Consider the following 7802-nt stretch of genomic DNA (forward strand, 5'->3'; position numbering starts at 1 on the left):
TTACTGAAACCGTTCAGATTAAGTACCTTGCTCCAGGGTCTAACAGCAGTGTCTCACCTGGGAATAAAACCTACAACCTTGGAGTTTACATAAAAATACATAAATGCATAAAAATAAGGGGCTACTTTATGCGGAAAAATAATTCATGTGAAAAAGCTCTGCAGGTGGGAAGTGCAAATTTAGTTCTCTGTTCGGTGATAAGGAAATCTGGTTAAGCCAGTTATTTTTAATGATGTGAGACATGTCTCATAGTGTGCTTTGCTGTAAGTCATGTGCATGTGAAGAAAAAAAAAAACCCACGAACTTCTCCTTTCAGGCCCTAGCACAGCATCTTTACTGGTTTCAAGACAGAACTTTGACCAGGCCACTCTTTAATTGTGTTATTTTTTAGCCGTTCAGATGTGGACTTGCTTTTTGTGTTTTGAATCAATGTATTGCTGCCAAACACCAAATTACACTTTAGCTTCAGCTCAGCGACAGATGACCGGACATTCTCCTTAATAATTTTCTGGTACCGAGTAGAATTCATGGTTTCTTCAGTAATGGCAGGTCGTTACAGCTCTCGAGGCAGCACAGCATCCCCACACCATCACACTGCCACCAACTCTATGTTGTTGTTATTGTTGACGCAGTCTAATCACGTCCTGCACAGGCATTCTCAGTCACCCGAGGAAGAGTTGCTCTTCTGTTTTTACCTACATATCGCACTAATGCACGAGCAGCATTTTATACCGTACACGCCACAGGGCATGATAGAATGTTAATTGCTTAATTGTATCATGCAGTGCACCTGTATGGAAGCATCCGCATTCGCCGTGTTTCCTCGGCGAATGCAGGTGTCATTTATTATTCAGGGTTTCCTTTAATTCGTCACCTGCCTGTATATGGGCTGCATGCTTAGTTATAAGCAACATGTGGATGTCGATGTCGCATTAAGAGAAACATCAGCAGGGAAATTATGCTATTCCCATTTTCTGCTTGGCCATGGTCAAGAAACATAAACTACAACACACAAACAGAGAGAGATATGTCACATGTTGCATTTTTCTTTTCGATAGTTAGTTTTATTTTCGATTAGCTAACAAATGCTCGGCGCCAGCAGACGAAGAACAACTCAAAGGTAAGAAAGACAAAGACAAAACAAAGGTAAGAAACTGAACACTTGACGGCGATCTTGATGATGACAAATGAAACACACTGCGAGGGACAGTAAAATATTATTTTTTTAAATTCATATATGTGCTTCATAAAGCTGAGTGTTGAAATGCAGACAGAATCCGAATATGTCTATTGTTTACTTCCAAAACATGTATTTTACTGTTAACGCAATGCATAAAGCACGGTAGGCTAGGCTATAAATACATAAATAGCCTCCCCTAAATGAGCTCCCGGTAATAAATGGTTCGAATTCACGCCTGACACCCGCTGCTTTGTCGCTCAAACAGCTGTACGAAAGTGAGGGATAATGATTGTTGTCAACAGACATCCGTGCGACACACGGAGACAACGACAGTGATTCAACAAAACAAAACTTCACTCCTGTATGGTTTGGTAAATACGGAAAAGGATGTAACAAACTAATTAAAAGTTTTCCATCTCCTATGTGGGTAAATGCATGCGGTCAATTAGGTAATATTTCTGTCATCTCGAAAAAATGAATATGGCAAAACAAATAACGTTAACTTGCATCCCTTACACACTTCTAAATGCTATAGAAGCGCTTGGATTGCCCAAAAGAAAGCTTCAGTTCATATGAAACATTTTTTCTTCATATTCACATTTGGTGTTATCAACAAACTTGTTTCAAGCAAACACCGACGTCCAATTGCCTATCGTGAAAACGAACCATTAACATGCAGTTCTTTCAAAACGCATAACCCAATCACTGCCAACAAAGCGCGAGACACTTTACTTATGTCTCTTGCAGTGGGCACCGTCTTCTCAGAATGCATAATCACTGGCCACACCAAAACGAGTGGAATGCCCGTGAGATGCGAAACTCCGTTGATAACGGTATGCACACACATACAGCTGAAACGGATCTATTGCGCACTAATCAGAAATTGCCACCAGAGGGTAGTGTTCTCAAATAAATTAAAATCCATTAAACCAGCCGCTTATTGGGGGTAGAAACCATATAAAGTGTCCACATTTTAATTTCCCCCGAAACGGTTGAATTTTGAAATTTGAAAATGTAAAATTATTTCAAATTATGGATCTTGATTAAGCAATCAGCTCTTTACACACATGAGAGTTCAGAGGTAGTAAATGTTTTGACTTACAGACTACTGGTAAATTTTTGACACGTGACAGGGCTCTCATACTTGATTAATTGCTGTAGGGTCTTGAAAAACAAACTGAGTGATAAATTGTAAATGAGGTTGAAGCAATATTTTGAAAAACAAACAACAAACATTAAGGTGGCACAGTATGCAATAATCATTTTAATTTGTTTTTCTCCTTGCTCCCGCCCATTACCACTTCCTGTTTCATCTTCTACACATCAGGACTGTACCGCCAGCCCAGGCTGAGCGTTGCTGAAGTGAGGACTGGCTTGTATGCCGCATGTGGAGAGAGAGAAAGCAATTCTTCAGATGAATTTTGAAGAATTGCTTTTTCGTCAAACGGAAAATTTAATGTTTCATTATTTTTGGAGGAGAACTAAAAAAAAATAAATAAATAAGGGCGCTGACTCTGTTCTGAGGACCTAGCTTCTCTCTCTCTCTCTCTCTCTCTCTCTCTCTCTCTCTCTCTCTCTCTCTCTCTCTCTCTCTCTCTCTCTCTCTCTCTCTCTCTCTCTCTCTCTCCACTCCCCCAGATCCACCGCGAGTATGAAGTCAAGGATGAGTCAGACCTCCGATGGTCAAATCTTCAGAGATGGGACCTACTAACCATCACCCGCCAGAGAGCGACATGCTCCATTTGCAGCTTAGGCACTGGGCAGAAGCTTTTAACCAAAGCAGCTAATGAAAAGCGTGTTCAATGCGTTGGGTGAACTGCTACTACAGACGTGTAAATGAAGCTGCAATAAGATTAGCACTGTCACAAGACCTGCAAGATAAAGGGAGAGGAGGTTTAGTACTTTAAAAAAATAACAACATCAATCGTGGGATAATCTGAAAAGGCGTGTTTTCACACACACCTCCTCTTGCAAGAGGACCTGTTACCTTAATCTTACAGCAAGCATTGGACCATTACCTGTACAAACATTTTCAAGCAAAAAAGTACCACCAATAACAAGGTCATATGCAGAGTTTGATAAAATCAAGGCAGTCTGATGAAATCAGTTTCAACCTGACGCACTTGCCTGTCAGAGGAAATATGAGTCAAGTTCAATCTGACAGCCTGGCAGTCTGATAACAACAACAGCAGCATTGCATTAGACTGTCAGGCACTGTGTGATAGGGTCTGTCACTATCTGATAGAATGAATCACTATCTGATAGAGTGGTGCAGTCTGATAGAATCAGTCACTATCTGATTGTGTGGTGCGGTCTGATAGCTAGTCAGTATCTAATAGCATGGTGCAGTCTGAAAGTTTGTCACTATCTGATTGTGTGGTGCAGTCGGGTTCAGTTTGAGACAGCAGTGCTGGTCTCCAGGGGGTTCTCCTTTTCTCCAGGGCAGAGTGCAGTAGCTCCCAGTTATGCGCTCCACAGCGGAAGTGTTTTAACGCGCGTAAGTGAGCAGATGTGTTCTGATGTACTCTCAGTCTTTCTCTGGATACAGGGCCATGATTTCTACAGCCTGTCCAGACTCTGTCGCTTCAGGCACATCTGCCAACTGCCCAGCCAGAAATGTCACGTTTTGCATCTCACTTTTCTTCAGCTGGACTTGATTCAGGACTGTGTTTTTCCACCAAGCCCTTTGAGAGGGCCCATGTCCCTACAGATTTCATTATTTATAAGGGAACGTCATGCATTGGTCCTGACAAAACAAAGGGTCTGTGAACAATGAGTCTGTACAGTTTTGATCCCTGCAGATCCTAAAAGATGTGAACGATGCAAGACATCCCTTAGGAAATTACAAAGTTTAGGAGACAGAATGTCAACAATTGACATATAATACTTTAATGAAATGCCATTTTTAAAAGAAGGATTTTAAGGTTTTACACTAAATGGGGGCCATCATAATTTTCAAGCTCATCAAGCTCAATACTGTTATTCCTACTTAGTGTGTCTAGAATGTAGTTCTCTCTTTCTTACATGAACACAGTCCATTAAATGTCATAAACAATTCATTATTTTACCCTATTCTTCTGAATCCAAAATTCAAACAAGACTAAACTTTCAATTTCTCACAGTTAATTCGGTTTCAAATTATAATGAAACTTTTAAATCTTAGGCAAGCCCTTGTCACCCTGTCATCCTGCATCACGTAAGGCGTGTTGTTAAGACTCACACTGCTCCACCATGAAAATCCAAAGGAAACAGTGTCATAGGGAGGTATAAATGGGTGGTGTTTAAAATTATGCATGAACATGCTCCAAGTACAAGGAGTTTGACTGCTTAAAGGTTTCCTCCCTCAATATGGGCCAGATTCTGTTTCTCTCTCGGCGTTTAGAGGCCTTCAGGACCATGGACAGCGGCATCGTCCCCCAACAGGCATGCACAGCTGTGTCTGACTGATAATAAACCCAAGCCTGGCTCATTGCTTCTGTCAGGCCTTGTATAAAGGCACAGTCTGATGTGCTTTGTGAGAGATCATTTCAGAATCCCAGCCACTGAGCCACTCCGTGTGTGTGTGTGTGTGTGTGTGTGCTAACCCATTTTGAACATCTACTCAGTCATCGTAGGAGGATAGATTTAAATACACATACACACACGTATGCACACACACACAAATGAAATGATACAGATACATTAAAAAGATTAACGATTAAAGATTAAGCCATTGCAGAAATTAACTTTATTGAGAAAGCACTGGACTGTAATTCTATTAGAGTTCAGCTCTGTCTCCTGTCTGAAGATATTTCTTCCTCTACAGTTGATAAGAATTCTGTCGGTAATTGTAGATGGCTTGACTTTCATAGACAGGGTCATATTTATCAATTAAATGTTTTTTTTTTTTTTTAACTTGTGTTTCAGATCCAATATCCCATACACAATCTACAGGCCATTATTTTTACACACACTGAAAATATACCAGTGCGTGTTTTCAGCCTAATTCTGCATATTTAGAATGTCAAAAAGGCCACGATTTACAATTCCCGGTGAGCATACTGAAGCGTAGCGAGGATTTAAAAAAAAAAAAAATTGCTCCTCCTGAAAGCAATTTGGCGGTGGAAAATTGGTCGGCCGGAATGTGAAACAAATCAGAGAAGCGCTGCACGCTTTTTAAAAAGTCATTTGAAGACGGCGGAGTGAAAAATTTCACAGGAAGGAGGAATCGCATCGCACCCGGGTCTCAGGAGGAAGAAGTGCAAAGAGAAGGCGTCGGTGAAGACAGGCTGAGGAGGATGGAGAGCGCAGGGTCAGCGAAAGATGGAGAGAAAACGATGAAATGCAAAAAGGCTGGAAGGAAAATGGTGGCAGCATTTCACCGGAGGCAGGTTATACGAATACCTTATATGAATTAGGTGAGGTTTTATTACAAGCAGACCTGCATATTATCCCCTACATTCAGCCTGGAGCATCTATCATAAGGGGTTTATGACAAAAGTAAAGGTGGGGGGGGGGGGGATCAACTCCATATTAATGCCCATGGTTTTGGAATGAGATGTTCAGCAAGTACATATGGGTGTGATGTTCAGGTGTCCACATACTTTTGAAAACGTGGTGTGTATATGTGTATGTACAGAATGTGTATGATAAGGGGAGTGAAAAGTAATGCTGGCATAACATCCACAAGTAAAGCCAGAGTCCAGGGGAAGCAGCTGAGAAATAGGGGTGCGAATGAGAAGCAGGGGGGAGGGGTGGTTGCTGTGGTTACCGTGTTCTGGACCGGTGTAATGTCTTCAGCTGTGCTCTGAGATGCGGGGACAGGGGAATGTGTTCCGGGAGAAGCTGTTGATCAGTCAGTCAGGGGTTGATTGCTTGCACACCCTGCACTGTCTTCCTGTGACCTCTTCTCATCTGCGGCGAGCATCGCAACGAAGTGCCAACATCAACCTTTCGTTCTTAACCTTCGGTGACCAGACGCCTTTTTAAAAATAATGTGACAGTTGAGTTGACGTGGTGCTTCAGCATTCGAGAGCGACGGATCGGAAATCGTACGCCGTTTTCTGACAGACGCTGCAGCGATGGCAGCTCACTCGGCACTGATTGCAGTAGTTTCAGAAAATGGCTTTAAAATTGGAGTTTATAATGTTCAACTCTCCGGAGCTGTCCTGCTTAAATCCTTCTTCTTTCTAAATTAAAAAAAAAAACAGAAAACTCAGGCCTTCCAATGTGACTCTCTTCATCAACTGTTACAAATGAAGACTGTGGGGAAAAAAACCTAGGTTCTCAAAATAATAGTAATGCCATTTCTGTTCTTCTCATATCTATGGTCACACACTGTTTACCCCCTATTACTGTGAAGAATTTTAGACCAGGTGCATAATTTATACAGCTGATGATTACTTTTCCAAAAGTGACCCTTGTGATAAGGTTGACTTTAACAGTGCCATTTGCCTCAAAATGGAGTTTCATATATTCTTTAAGGGACAGGATCTGTGGGGCCGAAACTTCATTTTAGGTGAACATTGTCCGTTAAAAAAAATCTTTGAAAAGGCAACCATGGCAACCATGTCTCGAGCGCTTCATGTTAATTGGCTGGCCTGTGACCATAGCGATGTAAAAAGCACACAAAAACGCTGGCCCCTCTGAAAAGACAGACTTCCTCAGCCCCTCCCCAACACTCATGGAAAGACAGAACGGAAAGACAGGAGAGGTCCCGTTGCAGGAAGCCGACGGACGCAGGCCTAACCGGCGAAACTCGGAGCGCGTGGCGACTCCTGTCCCGTGACGGGCAGCCACTCGCTCTAACCCCGGGGACTTCCTTCCCTGCCGTCCTCTCGGCCTTATGACTGCTCCCTCATTAGGGCGGCTCCACCATCTGCCCAGCACTCCCTGGTGAGGAGAGGGACGGCAGGGGAGGTCTTCGCAAGGGGGAGGGTCGCTCGAGGTTCTCGTGACTCTTCGGCGATTCTGCTGCAACGTTTCCTGGTCTCTTTTTTAGCCATGTTACTGGGACGTGAATCCAGGACACCTGTGCAGAAGAAGCTGGAGGCTTAGATTGCACGAACACAGACAAGTAAGCCATCTTGCAGTTTGCAAGCTCAGGTCTGCCATAAATATCGGACAACATTCTAGAAATTTCCGTTGAAGCTAAATTTGCAATTACAGAAGCTGTTTAACTTAAAAACTGGTTCTATGTACCAAGCATTCGCATCATTTTCCATTGTCACTGAAGGCAATTTGAGAGCAAGCATGTCAGGGCAGTGGGCAGCAACCACAGCTGTTTAAATATCTAGGGCTCAGTGAGCTGCGGCCTGTTTTCATTCATCTTTTGTCTTTATAACCATGCATCTGTTCTTTTCTCAGCGCAGAAACAGTTTGCCAAATTTATTTGTTCATCTCTGAACTTGCCAAATCGTGTCACCGGAAAAAAAAAAAAAAATTACAAATGTGCATTTGGTTGTGAATCACACTTCTGGATAAATGTTGACCGAATTGAGACGAAAGCTGACCCCAGCACAGACGATACGAATGTGAAGCAGACGTTAGGTTTAGGAGGGGGGGGGGGGGAGCCGACCCTGTGCTGTAGAAAACCTGGCAGGGCTCAGCAGCGTTCTCTGAACACATGACCACGCTGGTCTGT

The 7802-nt window shown here is 42.8% G+C and overlaps 1 long non-coding RNA gene across 2 annotated transcripts; it reads left to right on the plus strand.

Moving 5' to 3' along the window:
* Positions 1-921: 921 nt before the first annotated feature.
* On the plus strand, positions 922-4652 carry LOC118217204. Of its 2 annotated transcripts, none has more exons than XR_004763137.1 (3): positions 922-1146; positions 1928-2013; positions 2819-4652. It is a non-coding gene; the product is annotated as an uncharacterized LOC118217204 (long non-coding RNA). The 2 variants fall into 2 exon arrangements; XR_004763136.1 differs by lacking the exon at positions 2819-4652 and adding an exon at positions 2508-2683.
* Positions 4653-7802: the final 3150 nt, after the last annotated feature.

The sequence above is a fragment of the Anguilla anguilla genome, chromosome 17 (genome assembly GCF_013347855.1).
Source record: "Anguilla anguilla isolate fAngAng1 chromosome 17, fAngAng1.pri, whole genome shotgun sequence".
In the NCBI taxonomy this organism is placed as follows: domain Eukaryota; kingdom Metazoa; phylum Chordata; class Actinopteri; order Anguilliformes; family Anguillidae; genus Anguilla; species Anguilla anguilla.